Raw genomic sequence first — 18,135 nt, 5'->3', positions numbered from 1 at the left:
CCTCCTTTGTTCCTTCCCCTCAATCATTCCCCACAGCTTTGCCCCCTTTCTTTCTCATACACACATATGCCATTTTAATTTTGTGGGCCATTACCCCACACCCCTATTGCTGCCAAAACCACATAGGCTTGGGGCCAGGGATAGATGGACAGACACCTTCCCCTACTCATAGCCCTCCTGTGTGTGCTTGGAAAACTTTTTGAGGGATTTTTATGAATAAAAAAGATTCTACTAAAACAACTAAATAACTATACATATGTGGTCATATTGTTTGAATCTGTATTCTTTTACTTTGATATATTTATGAATACTTACACCAGTACTACCGTTTTTAAATTACTGTAGCTTTAAAATCAGTTTTGAAGTCTAGCAGAGTAAGTCCTTCAACTTACTGCTTCTTCAAGACCAACTTGCCTATTCTAGGATATTCAAATACATTTGGAAATTAGCTTTTACATTTCTCTAAAATCTCCTACTAGAAATATTCATCAGAATTCTGTTGAGGTAACATGCTAACAAAATTGAATCTTCAAATCAATGAACATGATATATATTTCTCTATTTAGTCTTCTTTAATTTTTCTCACCAATTGCTTTTAGGGGCCTTGTACCTGCTTCATTGCATGTATTCTTAAGCATGTAATGATTCTGACTATTAATCTCTATTATGTATTGAATTTCATTTTCTAGCTGCTAATTGCTAGTATGGAGAAATTAAGATGATGAAATCAACGCTATAAAGGCATCATTTAGGTACAACAGACTGCACCACTTTAAAATGTGTAATTCAATGCATGTTTACAAATGTATACACTAATGGAACTACTGCCACAACCAAGATAGTGGAATTTCCCTATGCCCCAAAGATTCTTGTACCCCTTTGCAGTTCATCAGTCTTTCAGCCCTCGGCCTCAAGGAGCCGCTGTCACTTCAGATCCATTTCCATTTTCAACCATTTTCTATAAATGAAATTATACCCATATTCCTTTGTGTCTGCCTTCTTTCATGCATCAACATAATTTTAAAATCCATCGAGTATTTGCATCAACGGTTAATGCCTTGTAATTGCTGAGTAGTATTCCTTTGTGTGGCTATACCATGTTTGTTTATACTTTCACTTGTTATTGGACATTTCTATCATTCCACGTTTGGGCTATTATGAAGAAACTATCATGAGCATCCATACGTGGCAGGCCAGGTCTCACTAACACAGGCCTCCCTAACAACTGTTTCAGTACTGACTGAGTGGTACAGTTAAATATTAAGAGGGGGAAAAAAAAAAAAGCCCATGCCCTTATTACAAAGGCTGGAATGTAACCAAAGCCCACGAACAGTTTTGCCTAGGCTTTTCCTGGAACTTAAAGCATGACAAAATAATGAAGGCATTCTTAACAGGAGTCATTTAGTATTAAACAAGTTTTATCGGGGGTCTGAAGTAACTCCCCAGGCCTCCACAAACAAGTTTATTGGAGGTCTGAAGGAACTCTCCAAACCTCTGTGATTTAGCAAGAGACAAGATAAGGGTGCCCAGCACCTAGACCCATTTAGATTAAGTGAATTTACTGAGGCTCCAGAGGAAGGTCTTCAGGACTCAGACCTTAGTTATAGATTAGAAGAAGTTAATCACTTATGTTTTTAGATGAATGCACACTTCCACATACACACATAGCTTAGAAGGTACATAAGCTCAGGAAGACTTTGTAATTTTGAGTTGGTCTGGTGATAATTTCCAGCTCTTTTCCCTGTAACTAGTTGCAGAAGTAAAAACTCTCTTCCTCCCCAGTTCATCTGCATCTCGTTACTGGGCCACAGGAAATAGCAGCCCACCCCTCAGTCTGGTCTGGAAATACACATACAGATCATGTGCAGACATAGTGTGTAAATTCCTAGGAATGGAATGACTGTCCGTCTGATTTGTATATGTTTAATCTTTAAGAAACTTAGATTTTCAAACGAGTCCTACCATTTTCCATTCCTACAAGTATAAGACTTCTAAGTGCTTTATATCCTCACCAACATGTGCTATTTTCAGCCTTTTTAATTTTAGCCATTCTCTTGGATATGTACTGGTATCACATTGTTGTATTGATTGAGCTCCCTGATGACTAAACAGTAGAGCATCTTTTCCTATGCTAATTGACCATTCATGTATCTTCTTTTCTGAAGTATCAAGTCTTTTGAGAAATTGTTTCATTGTGCTGTTTATCTTATCAGACACTACATATATATATACACACTCTAAAAAAACCCTTTGTTGGAAGTAAATATGGTATCTCCTATATTGTGGTTTCTTTTTATGTTCTCTTAACATTCCCTGTTTGGAGATAATGATAGATAAGCTTCAAAAAGGTGAATATACACACCCACACCCACACACATATATATATACACACCCACACACACAGGTGAGCCACCACACCAAGTCTGTTGAATTTATTTATAAGCACAACATGTATTTAGATATTACTTGAAATGAAATTGTATTTTTATTTCATTTTCCAAATGCTCAATGCTAATATACAGAAATACAAAAGACTACTTCTATTGAGCTTATATTCTGCAACATTACCAAATTCACTAATTAGCTTTGGTAGATTTTTGTAGATTTTTAGGATTATTAACATACACAGTCATTATCTGTGAATAAAGACAGCTTCAATTCTTTCTTTTCAATCTTTTCAATACTTTTATTTAGTTTTCTTACTTTATTGCATTGATTTACATCTCTAGTATAATGCTGAAATGAAAGAATAACAACATATATTCTACTTTTTTCCCTGATTTAATAGAAAAGCATTCAATCCCATGCCATTTAATATAATGTTACCTGTGAGTTTTTTTCAAATCTACCCTTAATAGGGTTGGAAGTGTTGCCTTCTGTTCTTACCATGCTGAGAGTTTTCTGGGGTTTGTTTTTATAAATCATGAAAAAAGTTTTCAATTTTGCCAAATGCTTTTACTGTGTATGACAAGGTAATCATACAGTTTTTCTCTTTTGCCCTGATAATATATAAAATTATATTTTTAAATATAAAAAAGATATCTTGAATCAAGCTAGGACAGTTTTTTTAATTATAAACTTTTAACAAATACATTGAAATATAACTTACAAGCAATTGAGATGCATGAAAGTGTATAATCATTAAAGTGTATAATTTTAAGAGTTTGAGCACAGTATACACGAGTCAAAGAGAAAGGACAGAAAATACTAAGGATGGCTCACCATATGTGGTCTATCTTGGTGAACGCGCTATCTGAGTTTGAGAAGAGTTATTTGTTGGCTGTTCTTAGATGTATTTTGCTTAAATGTTGACTTGGCTAACTTGTGCCATTGATTGCGTGAATTTTGTTCTAGTGGGTGCAAAATTACTGTCTGATCACTTTGGACTTATGTGGACTGGTTTATGTTTTATTACAACGGATTCATGGAAAGCCCACAGCATTTCCCAAGACCCTCTAATGTGCCAGGACTCAATCACCAATCCACCCCTTTGTGGATTTTGTCAGGGTTTGGTTTTAGGCTTTACCAGGTTGGTCTACAATGGGCCTTATTGAAAAGTGTGACACTTATTCCTAAAGCACATTCATTCTAGTGTCTCAGTTGGATACCTGGGTGCTAATGAGGTGTGCATGAGTTCTTCCCACCCTGGATGGCAGAAACTCCATCATACATTCCCCAACCCTCCTCCACCTCAAGTACCTCTGGTCCAAACTCATTTTTATAGCAGCCACCCCTCTGTTAAATCTGTTAGTCTTTTAATTGTGCAGGTACAGTCCAGTCCTTGATAAGTATGCACATTGAACCCCACATAGACTTTGAGAGCTGCACCTTTGAACAGCTGTCTCCTCATCGGTGCCCTGCCCTGCAGATTGCAGTTGCTTCAGTGGCCTTGGACTCTGATCTCTGCCTTCTCAGCTCAGTGGGGCTGCCCTGCCCTGAGTGGACTCTAGCCCACTATGCAGCTGCTGAGAAATTCTCCGCAAAGAACTACGAAATCATGGGGCTTCCCCCTTAAGTTTTCTGTTGTACTGCCTGTTGTCCACTGTCTGAAAACAATTTTATGGTTGTTTATGGAGGCAGGGTTAGTCTGATGTGATTTATTCTAACAGACAGAAGCAGAAATCTGTTATACTCTTTTAATTACTGTGTCTTTTTAATATTATGGCAGACAGAATCCTAAGATGACCCCCAGTGATCTTGCTCTTATATAATCACTTCTTCCTGAGTGTAGACAAAGCCACTGAGGAGATGTCACTCCTGTGATTCTGTTACAATTTATGGCAAAAACAAGTTAGCAGATGTAATCGAGATCCCAAATCAGTCAAATTCAAGACACAGAGATTATCTGATGAACTTGACCTAGTGAAGGTGAGTTCCTTGGAGGGACTGAGGTCTTCCTGGAGAGAGTGCAGGAGGGCTTCCATGCAGGGCAATCCTCCTCTGCTGGCTGGAGGAAGCATGCAGTGGGAACATGGGAGGCCTCTAGGAGCAGCGAGAGGCCCCTGGCTGATAGCCAGCAAGAAAACAGAGATCTCAGTCCTACAGTCACAAGGAACTGAACTCAGCTGACAACCTGAGGAAACCTGAGAGGAAATTCTTCCCCAGAACCTCCAGAAAGAAACCCAGCCTAATTTCAGCCTGTGAGACCCTGAGAAGAAGACCCAGCTAATCCAGGCCTCAACTTCTGATCTGTGGACACTGCAAGAAAATAAATCGTTCTTATTTTATGCCACTAATGCTTGCAGTAATTTAGTATGCAGCAATAGAAAATTAATACAAATAAAATGGAAAAGGCTTTGGAGTGGGGACAAGAATGAAATGGTGGGAGAGGGATGCCTGTATGCTGATAAGGTTGATGTCTGTATGGTTGAATTGGGCCTACCATTCCTCATCTAATTAGCTATGGTCTATTAAGGTGCATAGCTACACACAAATATTGGTACTAGGTTCAATTCAGAGGAATAAGATATTGCATTCTTCAGAATAGACGAGAACACCCTGAATTTGGGGTCACTGTATCATAAGTCATATTATCAGGTCCCTCTGGGAAGGCTTAGAGGAAGATTTCCAGGATACACTTGTGACAACATTGAAGGCTTCTTTCTTCCCCAAAGGGACCTGATCTCCCCTCAGTCAAGAAGCTCCAAGTCTCTGAACTGGATGTCAGGTTATAAATTCCCCCTATACTGACTCCATCAGGCTTCTGTCCTCAGAACTAGAGTTTATCAGTAAAAGATAGACTCATGGGAGTCTAGGCATTTATTCTCTTATTTCATATAAATCAGTTAATGTGCATGAACAAAACAGACTTTGAAGAAAGTCACAGTTGCCAGAGGAAAACACCTTCGACATCCTCATGAGTCATCACGGGTGTTCTGTTGGGAGGACTTGATATGAGGCTTTCCTCCTCATGGGCTAGTGCAGATCCAGGGGAAATGTCATCAAGTCCTCCATTCGGAGTGTAGCAGCGGGGGCTGTTGATTCGTTAGGCCTCCTGCAGCTGGAAATGCAAGTAGTGCATTTTCATGGCCACCACAGGTGCCCTTAGTTTAGCATTCTTCAGAGCCAGAATCCAACAAGCCACAGAAGCTCTGAGTATTTCCCTTTCCTCAGTCACCCACATAAATGGCTTCAGGTCCTTCTGGGGAAGGCCTGGAGGAAGATTTACAGCATACACTTGTGGCAGCATTGAAGGCTTCACTCTTCCTCAAGGGATCCAATCTCCCCTCAGTCAAGAAGCTCCAGGCATCTGAACCGGATGCCAGGTCATAAATTCCCACTATAGTGACTCCATCAGGTCTCTGTCCTCAGAACTAGAGCTTTTCTAATTATTATTTAAGTTGATTTCTTAGTAGATTTCCCATCCATTACATTCCCAGACACCTCACAATGATGAGAATGATTAGTAACCACCACATATCCCTGCCTCTCAAGGAAATCCCTCCTGCCTTGTCTCTAGATGGCCAAGTCCCATGGCCTGTCCTCTACTCTTCCGGAACCCTGTTGTTCTCACTGACAGCGGGGAGGGCAAATCCATGCAGCATCTCCCGCCATGACCTCCAGCCTGCAGAGGATGGGAGCCACAGGACCTTTACACGCATGCCGCTGTTCCCCTCACCTGCGCATTTCTTAATGCCTTGGTGAGGAGAATGTCTCTGGATCTTCCTTGGTGGGAGCTAGAGGAACAAAGGTAAATAATGCTATGGGACCCACTGAGAACTGGGGCTGTGGAAGCGTGGCCACTGAAGTAATAGACAGATGCAGCTATTGCCAGATACTCAGTGCCAGAGCAGGGAGGGAGAGGGAAGAAATACGGACCTCACCTTCCTCTCACTTCCAGGCTCCATCAGGTGCCCTCCATTGCTAAACCTAACTAGAAGTGTGCACGCAGGGGAGCCAGGGATGCGTTCTACAAGGGACGAGCCCCGAGTGGCATGAGACAGGATGGAAATGAGTGGAGAGTGGATCTGTGGGAAGGAGGACGTGATGTTACGGGGAAACAAAAGGAGAATACTAGCTAATAACGCTAGGTGACACTAATATTCCAAAGTCTGTCCTCACATTCAGAATAGAAAGTTCAGCATAAAGCACTAAATAAGGAGTCAAGATATTGTACTTTCAACTGTCGTTCCAATAGCTGTATTATAAAGGGCCACTTTATTTCATGTCTTTCTAATTTGACCTAAAGTGCCAGGTGGCATTGGGGCTGGCACAGCCTTACTCATTTATGTGTTGAAGAGTACACAGAGACTGCCAGGCTGAGGGAAGTTGCAGGAGAATAGAAGAGATGCTCTCAAGGAACAAGAGACCACATGGCTCCAGAGTCAGGGGCAACATCAGCCACTGTCAGCTGCTCATTTTCCCAGACAGAGCCCACAAGCCTCAGCCATGCTTTGCTTCTGCAAGACGCTTCTTCACCTTTTCAATAAACCTGCCTGAATTTAAGCTGACGGGGGTTTATTTCTCCTTCATCATAAATGAAATTCTTCACCGCAACAATCTCCAATGAATTTTGGGCACAGCAGGCAGGCCCATTTCTGCTTCTGTTCCACTATCTCCCTTGTAGGTTGAAAAGGAGGAGGTACTGAATTACCTCCAAATGTTCCTCTGACTCTGATATTCTGTTATTCTGGTTCCTTTTTGGCTAGTTGGGTTTTGGTAGCATGTATCCTAAGGCATCCAGTTGAACAACCTTTGTCTATCGTGTCCAGGCATTCCTGGTGTTGTTTCAGATAAGACACTCTTGGGTTGCTGCACTCACAACCACTGAACCAATTCTATGACCGTCTGTTTCATAGCCACGTTTGCTCAGTTTCTATGTACATAAAGGGAGGCGACAGACAGCAAACTTGCAGGTTATAAATTGTATCATCTTAAAAAGGAAACAAGGCAACACCTTGCAATAAAACCTTAAGATGCATTAAATTTAAGCCTAATGCAATAAAGAATGCCCATAAAATTTTTATCTAAGGAATGTTTAGAAAATTGTTGTACAAGGACATCATCATTTAAAGTGATATGAAGAAACCTTCTCAGCTAAGCATATCGGCTAGATTAGAGAGAAAAATAAACAATCCATCTCTGCCCTGGAAAAACTACTGGTAACATCTTTCAAAAAGCTCTCTGTGTTTGAGTACGCACCTTGATCCACAGGCTCATATTTGATCCCAACTGGCGGCTGTTTCTTGGCATTAACATTGGATTCCCAACTAGTAAATCTTACCAAGATCTGAGTTTCTGCAGATATGATATTATTTTGTTGACCATCCTTATCTTCAAGGGCTACCAAGAAGGAACCAATAATTTATTTACCTCCCCAAGAGAAAAGGTTTTACCAATGAGACGCTTTCTCACCATGACCCCAGGACCCCCTATGCCCTGTTCACTTGAGTGCCCTTTGTGGCCTGACAGCAGCTCATGCTGGTCACAGGATTCCTCATAGATTAACCTCCTTCCTGAATCCCAACTTCACGGTGGTGGTGATGACAGGGGTCCTGTATCCCAGGCTCACGTCCCTGAAGTCATCAGCCTGTCTCCAGTTAGAAAAAAGTACATGTATATAGAGAGGCCTCCTTGGAAGGAGCAAAAGCTTTCTCACCTTCGTACATTAATGGTTGGAACGTACAATAGTATACACGCTTTGGGAACAAATATCTGGCATATTCTTACAGAATCAAGCAACTACCTATTCTATGACTCAGTAATTCCTAAGCATTTATTTAGAGAAACTAAAACATATGTCCAGAAAATGATTTATACAAGAATGTTCATAGCAGTTTTGTTCATAATACGAAAAACTGGAAACATTCAAGTATCTGTCAATACAAGAATGGATCAATAAACTGTGATACATTCATTCCATGGAATGGCTAAAGGAACAAACTGTTGACACACAAAACAACATGGATGAATCTCAAAAACATTTTGAGTGCAATAGAAGCCATATGCAAAAGTGTGAGAAAAAAGATAAATAATAATGGTTTCAAGAAATGCACAGCAGACAGCCCAGAGGCAAAGACCCACAGGATGGCGGGCCCGTCCCAGGCTGTCAATCCTAATTAAGAAACTTCTGCTGGATTTTGCCCAGCTCCATTTCCAAGCTATTTTGGGTCAGTGACTTCTTTATCCCTTCCATGTTCCCTCATTTTGAACTAGAATCACTGTAAGTGTTATTCTATGTCTGTCACGTCATTTCACATTAAGGGCAGGTGAGCTGTTTAGAATGGCTAAAATTCAAAAAGTTGAACACACCAAATGCTGTCAAAGATGAGGAGCAACCAGAACTTTCCCATCGCTAGTGGAAATCAAAAGGGTACAGTCACTTTGGAAACCTTAAGTTCACTCAAAATCCTGCACATAAGTACTTACAGCAATTTTACTCCAAATTGCAAAAACTTGGAAGTACTCAAGATGTCTTTCACCAAGTGAATGAATAAACAAACTGTTGTAGCCACACAATGAAATCTGATTCACTGATTTTAAAACACAAGCTATCAAGCTATGAAAAGACATGGAGGAACTTAAAGTACATAATGCTAGAAAGAAGCCAGTCTGGAAACCCACACACTGTACGATTCCAACTCTAGCACATTCTTGGTAAGTCAAAAAGATAGAAGCAGTAAAATGATGAGTGGTTGTCAGGGGTGGAGGAGAGGAGGACGCACGAAATGGTGAAGCACAGGGAATTTTCAACAGTGAAACTATTTCGCATGATGCTGTATTGGGGATATGTAATTGCCAAAACCCATAATCTGTGAAACTCAAAGAATGAACTCTAATGTAAACTATGGACTTTAGTTGATAATGACGTATCAACAGTAGTTCATCAATTGTAATGAATGGACCACACTAGTACAACATACTAATAGGAGAAATTGTGTGCTGGAGGACAGGGGAGCCTAGGAGTACTCTCTGTACTATCCACTCAAGTTTTCTGTAAACCTAGAACTGTTCTAAAAATAATGTCTATTAACTTTTTTTTAATTAGGATACAGCAGCCCCATATCAAGGTTTTGGGGGCATCCTGTTATTGTGTGGTTAGTACTTGGCATTGAAGTGCACCAACCTGGAGTCAGAGCAGTTGGAGATTTCAAGGCCTTTGCCATTTACCTCTAACCCTGGAGTGCCCCCAGAATACAGATAGCAGATCGGTTAAGGAGAAGCAGTCTCAGCAATCTAGACAGTGCAGGTTTCTGGTAAGGACAGGTAAAAACCATCTGGGTGGGCAGAACTTGGTGAAGACTAGAAACCACTGAGACTCAGAAGCTTCCCCAGTGGCACCCACAAATCATAGGAGGGGGCTGAGAAGAGCTAAGGGCTACTGGATGAGCTCTCTGCCTGCAAGACAGAAGCAGATCCAGAGATTTTGGTAAATAATGTAGGTTTCAGTACAGTGTGATCTCTTCAGAAAAGTAGAGAGAATGAAAAGGAAAGAAAAAGAGATAGCAGGAGAGAGAAAGAAAACAGAAAAAAGGAAGAAAGGAAAGAAAGGAGGGAGGGACGGAAGGAGGAAGGAAGGGAGCAACGGAGGGTGGGCGGGAGGGAGGGAAAGAATAAAGAGAGAGAGAAACGGAGTTGGAGGGAAGTCGTGAAGGAAGGAAGGAAGAAAATGAACAAATGTACATGAAGATGAGAACAGTGGGGAAACTTACACCACCAATATTTTCCACTAACAGGAACACGCTAAGTAGTTATTAGAGAAAGACACGCTACTGTAAAACCATATACTGTTTCCACGGGGTACAACCCCTTCCTCCTCCTCTGAAACACATTCTATCTCTGGCCCACTGTTGCCAGAGACACTGAGTCTTGTCTTTGGATAAGTTCTGGTGCCCACAAGAATGAGATGAGACACTGGATCCCAGAACACCAGGCCACGAACTTCCCTGTTGCTCCTTGTCCACTCCAGAAGCTACCCGGCTGCAGCTGGGGGCCTCAGCCCCTGGGTCTGATGTCATTCATTTGCCTTTCTCACTGGACTTCTCTCCTTGCACTGGCTCCTACTCTCCCAGGACATGTGGGCGACCACATGAGAAGAACACAAACAGGCCATGCCCCTTTCTTTCTCCCCCTCTCAATGCCTGCAGTGGTGGGTTCCGTGGGGTAGTGACCTGAGATTTACACACTGTGGGGCCTCTAGCCCAGAGCAGGGCCTGGTACCTAATAGTCACCCCATGAATGCTCAGTGAAAGACGCCGTCCACCACAAGGTCCTGGGGAACCAAGAATTCCACTGTGGCCCATAAATTCTAAGTCCTACAGGATTCTGGAATGGGAGATGGGAAAGGCCTTCAAAAGTGGCCACTTTTAACCCATTATACTGGCAACTGAGCCATGTTTCCCCATCCTGGACACATCCAGAGGGCACTGCCTAAAACCAGACACATCTCCCCACCCAGGACAGTGTAGGGGCCTTAGCCTGGGGGATGCAGGTGGACAGGGAGGGGGTGAGCCACGAAAGCTGAAGAGGAGAAAGCAGGTGAAACAGAGAGAAATGGGGACAGAGAATGGGGGGTGAGAGGGGAAGAGCGAGAAGAGGGATGCAGATCTAGCAATAAGGAAAAGTCCTGGAGAGAACACTGTCCTCTCCTGAAGTAAAATCACTTCCACCTGACCACGGCACTGCAGGTCATAGGCGGCACACCCTGTGGGTATTTGTTCATTCATTTAGCAAATATTTATTTAATATCTGTTTCCTGCCAGGCAAGGCCCTGCGATGTTTAGGGACCTTGGCATCTTCCCTTCACATCTGAGTCATAAGAGAAAGAGGACTCTCTGACCCCACCGAGCTGGCAATGCCTCAGGATTTTTACCTGTTGGATCTGGCAGCTCTTGATGTCAGCCCACACCATGTGAGGCTGCTCTTGGTGCACCCAATGGGGAAGTTTCTACATCAGGGCCTCGGAGAGTCCACTGGAAGCCCTGGACCGTGGGAGTCAGAGGCATCCCCAGCGTGGAGGCCAAGAGCACACAGCACTGAAGCTCCAGACACCCTCAGGAGGACGGCAAGGGACAATCGGCTGGTGAGAGCCTGGGTCACCAGGAACCTTCACCTGGGTCTAAACAGGATTTGCCTTCAGATTGCCTGTGAGATAAAAGAGAGAAATCAAGGTTAACATTGAGATTTGGGGCTTCGGCAACTTGAAGGATGGAGCTGCCATTTACAGAGACTGGGAAGACCCAGGGAAGAGCAGGTTGAAAGGTGGTGGGGAACTAGAGGTGGTTGGGTTTCCGTCATATGTCATCAACAGTCCTGACCAGCCTGGGCAACACAGTAAGACACCGTCTCGGAAAATAAAAAATGAAAAATGAGCTGAGCATGGTGACGCACACGTGTAGTCTCAGCTACTCGGGAGGCTGAGGCAGGAGGATTCCTTGAGCCTTGAGTTAGAGGTTAGTGAGCTATGATGGCACCACTGTACTCCAGCCTGGCGAGAAAAAAAATAGAGTCCTGACTAAATACTAGAGTAGCCAGGGAAGTTTTCACAAAGTAAGTAATATTGGAGACAGATCTTAGTGAACAAGAATTCCATTATTTCTGTTATGGAATTAAGAGAGTGTGGGTGTTGTTAGTTAATGCTTATTGAACTATCTTTGGAATCTCATCTACTGGTCTAGCTGGTCTATCTGTACACGTATATTCTATATGCTGTCTCACCGAGCTTTCACTAGGTTATGCTACAGTAACAAAAGCCCCAAAATCTTAGCAGCTACATATACAAAGGTTTATTTTTCATTGACATTTCCTTCCATGGCAGGTTGACTGTGACTCTACTCTACACAAGCTATTTTATTTGTTAGATGGTGAAAACTGTGATACTCGGAGAGTCTTGAATATGGTATTAGTATGTTCATTCATTCATTAAGAAATATTTATTCAATATCTGTTTCATGCCAGGCAAGGTCAAGTACTGAGAATACAGCGGTGAATAAAAGAGACAAAATCTCTAATTGCCAGGAGCTTATATTGAAAATCAGATTGAACACATACAAAATAATCATATTAACAACAATGAATACTATATTCACAAATAATAGCTGTAAGAGACTTTAGTAAATCTTTTAAATTAGAAAAACATAAAAATTATTAAAACTAAAATGGCCAGGTGTGATGGCTCATGCTTGTAATCCCAACACTTTGGGATGCCAAGGTGGGAGGATCATTTCAACCCAGGAGTTTGAAACCAGTCTGGGTACTACAGGAAAACCCTGTCTACAAAAAGGAGAAAATTAGCCGGGCATAGTGGTGCATGCCTGCAGACCCAGCTACTAAGGAGGCTGAGGTGGGAGGGCTGCTTGAGCCTGAGAGCTCAAGGCTGCAGGGAGCCATGATCATAGCACAGCACCCCAGCCTGGGCGACAGAGCGAGACACTGTCTCAAGAAAAAAAAAAATATTCGATGTAGTCCTAAAACTATTAAGTAGAATACTATTGTTTCTATCACATCATGTGAGCCCTTTAAATGGCTTAACACTTATTTAGGTATGATCCATGAAGTTTTCCTGCTAATTAAGGAAACCTAAGAACAATTAAGTATAAAAGAGTTACTGCCTTGACAGGAAGATTGTAAAAACTTTAAAAAGACAAATAAATAAAACAGTCAAAACTGCAGCTCTGTGAGGCTCAAATAACATCTAATTCAAGTCACAGTGAACATCTAGCGATCATTCTGAACACCATATAATTCACTTAATACATTTTGCCTGAATGCCCAACACATCTGAATTACCAACACCTGTATGTAGCCAAGAAACTGACAATCATTTATAAATTATCACCTATGACTCCTACTGCTCTATGCACTTATTTTTTAAATTTCATTCATTTATTTATTATTTTTATTTTTTGTAGAGACAGGATCTCTCTATGTTACCCAGGTTGGTCCAGAAACACAAACAGACCCACACTAATTTCATAAATCAGATGACCATACAGTCATCTGATTTATGAAAAAAAGGGCCACATGGTGCAGAAGGAAAAGGATGGTCTTTTCAATAAATGGTGCTGGATCAAGCAGACACATCCATGTAGTAAAAAGTGAATCATAGCCAGGTGAGGTGGCTCACACCTATAATTCCAGCACTCTGGGAGGCTGAAGCGGGCAGATTACTTGAGCCCAAGAGTTTGAGACCAACCTGGGAAACATGTTGAATCCCATCTCTACAAAAAATACGAAAATTAGCCAGGCATGGTGACACACGCCTATAGTCGCAGCTACTCAGGAGGCTGAGATGGGAGGATCACTTGAGACAGGAGATGGAGGTTGAATGAGCTGAGATCCTGCCACCACACTCTAGCCTGGGCAATAGAGTGAGGTCCTGTCTGAAAAAAAAAAAAAAAAATGCGAAAACAGACATAAAATTGTTAGCAGGTTAACACAGAAAAATGTGTTCATACTCTTAGGTTAGGCATTGATTTCTTAAAGATGACACGAAAAGCAGTAACCATAAAGGAAAACACTGATAAAGTATAATTTCATTAAAATTAAGAATCTCAGGCCGGGTGCAGTGGCTCATGCCTGTAATCCCAACCTTTTGGAAGGCTGAGGCAGGTGTACAACTTGAGCCTAGGAATTCCAGACCAGCCTATGCAATGTGGCAAAACCCCATCTCTACTAAAAATACAGAAAACAGCTGAGTGTGGTGATACTCCCCTGTAGGTCCCAGCTACTTGGGGGCTGAGGCAGGGGGATCACCTGAGCCTTGTGAGGTCAAGGTTGCGGTGAGCTGTGATTGTGCCACTGCACTCCAGCCTGGGCAATGGAGTGAGATCCTGTCTCAAAAAGAAAAAAAAAGTTAGAGAATCTCCATTCATGAAAAAACACCATAAAAGAGTGAAAACGGAAGCTACAGATTGAAAAAAGGGAAACGCAATACATATAAATCCTAGAAAGGAGGCATATCCAGAACGAAGTATTACAAATCAACAGGAAAACAAGCATATCAATGAAAACTGGATAAAGAGATTTAATAGGCACCTCACAAAAGAGGACATATAAATGGCAATAAGATAGTCAATCTCAATGAAACCACACTGATATATTACTGCACCCCTACTAGAATGGCAAAATAATTTTTAACTGACAGGCATCAGCAACGATGTGGGGTAACCAGAATATCCCTGCTAAATGGTACAACCACTTTGGGAAAATGTTCAACAATATCTAATACTAAGGTTTTATCATTCACATACCTCTAAAACCAACAATGCCACTCCTACAAATACACCCCAGTCTAGTAATGTTCTATTTCTCAATCTGTGGTGGTTCACTTGGTCAAAATTCATTACCCCCCCCCCCCTTTTTTTTTTTTTGAGACAGGGTCTCACTCTGCCATCCAGGTCGGAGTGCACTGCCATGATCACGGCTCACTGCAATCTCAACCTCCCGGGCTCTGGTGATCCTCCCACCTCAGCCTACTGGGTAGCTGGGACTACAGGCACACACCGCTAACTTTTGTATTTTTAGTAGAGAAAAGGTTTGCCACGTTGCCGAGGCTAGTGTGGAAATCCTGGGCTCAAGTGATCTACCCACCTTGGCGTCCCAAAGTGCTGGGATTACAGGTGTCATCTACTGCGCCCGGGCCACCTGCACATTTAAAATTGTGAACTTCTTCTGTATACTTCAGTAACTTTTCCAAGATTTCTCTGACGCAAAGTTCTCAGAAATCTTAAAGCTAGCATTTCAGAATAGAAAAAAATAGCTTCTGGTTCACTAGTGAAATTTTACTAATAAAATTTAAAAACAAAAAGAAAGCTACTAACGCATATCAGCTCAGAACAGATTAAACACTACCAGCAGATCTTTTCTTTAACTTCCTGAAGCACTGGGATTCATTACTTTGGCAAAGAAAGGATGAACAACACTGTAACCCAAAGAAAAGATACCACTGCCAGAAAAGACTTCTTTTCGAAAGCAGCTCTAGCAGCAAAAGATAGGAGGAAAGCAAGGAAACCAGGCCAAATGTCTTGGTTAACTCTTCAGTGAAAGGATGCCAAATGAGATGATGATCTAAGAAGCCAGAAAGACAGACAGACTGACACAGGGAAATCACAGCAACTCCTCGCAGTGCAAACAGCAACCCCACAATCCAACCTACCCGAAATCCTGCGGTTCATTTGAGGCTTGCCCCACTAGTCAAGAGGTGATTCAGTGATGGCTACAAACGCTCCTCATGTGCATCCTGGACCTGGCACACCTGGCTTGCCCATCACCAGCCTGGAGACACCGCCAGGAGCAGAAGCCCGGAGGCCAGTAAAGACCCCAACTTTGCAAGGCAGGGGCGCGAGCGCTCTCACCTCTCAGGCCCGCAGAGGCAACCGATCAATTTCCGGCCTCGAGGGTGGGATGCAGGGTCAGTGTCCTCTACAGGATATAGGAGGACGTGCCCCCGATGCTGCTCCGTCCCTCCAACCCCTGGGATGCCACAGAACACTCCCCAGCGAGTTTCCTCCCAGCGCCCACGAGAGCTGGGCTGCAGGCGGCAGCGGCAGGCGAAGAATTCAGCGCAGGGAACTTAGGCCCCGGCGGTGCACGCCCCACCTCGCGACCACCACCGCTGGCGCAACAAAACTTGCGACGCCCGCGCCTGGACCCAGGTGTGCGCCCGCGGGTCCCGGATTCACCGCCCGCCCAGCCTGGCGCGGCGCCCTCACCTCAGAAAGGCTGGGTGGACTTCGCCGTAACTTCCCATTCAGATGGTGGCCGACAGCCGCGCCGCCTCTCCGTCGTGCTTCGGCCCGGCTCCTGGCGCCGCAGGGTGCCCGTCCGGCGTTCCCCAAATTACCGCGCACACAAGCTCACGCAGTCTCGGGATCCTCACCTACCCATCCCAGTACCGCCGCAGTCTCAACCGCCACCCAACCCCTCGCCTGTGCCTGTGCCTGTGCCTGTGCCTGCAGCCCACTGGCTCCTCAGGGTCCGGATCGGCGGCGTCAGGAGAACCCAAGGCGCAGGCGCGGCGGGGCCTTGAAGGGACCCGACCGCCTCTACTGCACAACGGGTTCCAACAGGTTAGGGGCCCTGCGGGCGGAGAAAAGCAGTAACCGAGGGGATGCACCTAGTGCAGCTGGGACAGGGAATCCCTCTCTCCCCTCCGCCTCTCTTTCAAAGCACCAGCCCTCGACCCTCCAAAACGCTGATTTCCCCGGCCACTTGAACCGCCCCTGCCAGGTTAAAGAGGCAGGAGACACACCCCGTCGGGGGCCCGCAGTGTCCCGCATGCCCAGACAGATTTTATATTTTTCTGAAAAGAAAAAAATTTACATGGTTCAACATGAATATTTACATGGTTCAAAATTCAAATAGGGCCAGGCGTGAGCCCTGGAGTTCGAGACCAGCCTGGACAAAAAAGAGAGAGCCCCGTCTCTATTAAAAAAAAAAAAAAAAATTCAAATAGTACAGAAAATTGTAAAGTTAAAATAGGCATCTCTTCCATTCCTGTCTCCCAGTCTCACCTTGTAGGCAATCTGTGGGATGCTGTTCCTGTGAATCCTTCCAGGGATATTTATGTACGTTTCCGCTTTTTTTTTTGTTTTTTGAGATAGAGTCTCGCTCTTGTCGCCCAGGATGGAGTGCAACGGCATGTTCTTGGCTTACTGCAACCTCCACCTCCCAAATTCAAGCTATTGTCCTGCCTGAGCCTCCCAAATAGCTGGGATTACAGGTGCCCGCCATCATGCCTGGCTAATTTTTGTATTTTTAGTAGAAACAGGGTTTCACCATGTTGGCCAGGCTGGTCTCGAACTCCTGACCTCAAGTGGTGCACCCACCATGGCTTCCCAAAGTGCTGGGATTATAGGCATGAGCCACCACACCCAGACTGAATTTTCACTTTTTCAAATTTTTAATTAAATTTTAATAGAGTCAGGCACAGTGGCTTATGCCTGTAATCCCAGCAATTTGGGAGGCTGAGGTGGGAGGAGTGTTTGAAGGTAGGAGTTCAAGACCAGCATGCGCAACATAGTGAGACCCCCAACTCTACAAAAAATTTAGAAATGTTGGGGGCTTGTCTAGTATCCTCAGGACTGAGATCAGAGTTGCCCAGGAACCCAGGGAGGTGAGGGCTCAGAGGGTGGTGAGGGCACAAAGGAAGGGAGTGGAAACCTAACTCTCAGGCTTTGGTTCCCATATCCTTCCCCAGGCCAGGCCCAGGCCCTGGCCCCCAACTAGGAGCAGTTGGGAGGTAGAGGTGGGAGGACCGCTTGAGTCTGGGAGTTCCAGGCTACAGTGAGCTGTGATGGACCAATTGTGCTCCAGCCTGGGAAACAGAGGAAGAGCATCACTCAAAACAAAGCAAAACAAAACGAAACAAAACTGAATACTAAAAAATGTGTTGGCCGGGCGCGGTGGCTCATGCCAGTAATCCCAGCACTTTGGGAGATGGAGGTGGGTGGATCATGAGGTCAGGAGTTCAAGATCAGCCTGGCCAAGATGGTGAAACACTGTCTCTACTAAAAATACAAAAAAAATTGGCCTGGCGGGCGCCTGTAGTCTCAGCTACTTGGGAGGCTGAGGCAGGAGAATGGCGTGAACCCAGGAGGCGGAGCTTGTAGTTAGCCGAGATTCCATCACTGCACTGCAGCCTGGGCGACAAGAGACTTCATCTCAACAATAAATAAATAAATAAATAAATAAATA

The 18,135-nt window shown here is 43.8% G+C and overlaps 1 long non-coding RNA gene across 2 annotated transcripts; it reads right to left on the bottom strand.

Annotated features, from left to right (window-relative positions):
* Window positions 1-5,265: 5,265 nt before the first annotated feature.
* LOC134738122 (uncharacterized) lies at window positions 5,266-17,867 on the bottom strand. Of its 2 annotated transcripts, none has more exons than XR_010123663.1 (5): window positions 15,031-17,867; window positions 14,194-14,270; window positions 13,634-13,820; window positions 11,312-11,583; window positions 5,266-5,500 (listed from the first exon to the last, which is right to left on the bottom strand). It is a non-coding gene; the product is annotated as an uncharacterized LOC134738122 (long non-coding RNA). The 2 variants fall into 2 exon arrangements; XR_010123664.1 differs by lacking the exon at window positions 5,266-5,500 and adding an exon at window positions 6,847-7,315.
* Window positions 17,868-18,135: the final 268 nt, after the last annotated feature.

The sequence above is a fragment of the Pongo pygmaeus genome, chromosome 15 (genome assembly GCF_028885625.2).
Source record: "Pongo pygmaeus isolate AG05252 chromosome 15, NHGRI_mPonPyg2-v2.0_pri, whole genome shotgun sequence".
In the NCBI taxonomy this organism is placed as follows: domain Eukaryota; kingdom Metazoa; phylum Chordata; class Mammalia; order Primates; family Hominidae; genus Pongo; species Pongo pygmaeus.
This window is presented reverse-complemented; position numbering and strand designations above follow the sequence as displayed.